Below are 780 nucleotides of genomic sequence, written 5' to 3'. Positions count from 1 at the left end.
CCCTTAGTGATGCAGATCCATACCATATCAACTTCGCCACGCCTACTCCGTCCTCCATTTCTACGTTTGAGTCTACCGTACAAGCCGCGGCGCGCTCCGAAGTAATCGATCAATTGCACATCTATATTATTTACTTTGGACGTTCGCCTAAACACACCATTTTCAAGTCTCCATCAAGCAAGGTTGTACATTTGTCATTACCGCCTACCACCGCACTCTCTCCCCCAACCCCAACGCCTCGTCCCAACGCCTTGTCCCTTATTTCCTGTTTATCTGGCACTTCGAAATTTCCTTCCGTACACGCCTTTTCCCCCACTTCCAACGTTACCACTCCGACCCAGTCCACTACCATCTCTCCACCTACCAACAAACCTCTTCTATCTCCGCCTCCCCCTACAACTTCAACACCTACGACGCCTTCTCTTGCACTGGCTACTGCAACCACCTCAAACAACCGCCTATCAAACGAAGCTCTCTTCCGTCTTTGGCACAACCGCCTCGGACATCCAAGCTCCACAGTTCTCCAAAACCTCGTCAAGACCCACCCCGACTTCTCTACCGATCGCCCACGCCTTTTTAAATCCTTCACCTGCGATACTTGTGAATTCGCCAATTTTCCCCCGCAGCCGTCTTCCGCGCCTCCTCCTTCCTCCTTCTCGTCCACACCGACATTTGGGGCCCGTGCCCAGTGCCATCGATTGGTGGCAGCTTCTACTTCGTCGTGTTTATCGACGACTACTCCCGTTTTACCTGGGTCTACCCTCTCGCCTTCCGCAAGGA

The sequence above is a fragment of the Aphanomyces astaci genome (assembly GCF_000520075.1).
Source record: "Aphanomyces astaci strain APO3 unplaced genomic scaffold supercont1.180, whole genome shotgun sequence".
Lineage (NCBI taxonomy): Eukaryota > Oomycota > Saprolegniomycetes > Saprolegniales > Verrucalvaceae > Aphanomyces > Aphanomyces astaci.
The sequence above is the reverse complement of the archived record's forward strand: the minus strand, read 5'-3'. Positions refer to the sequence as shown.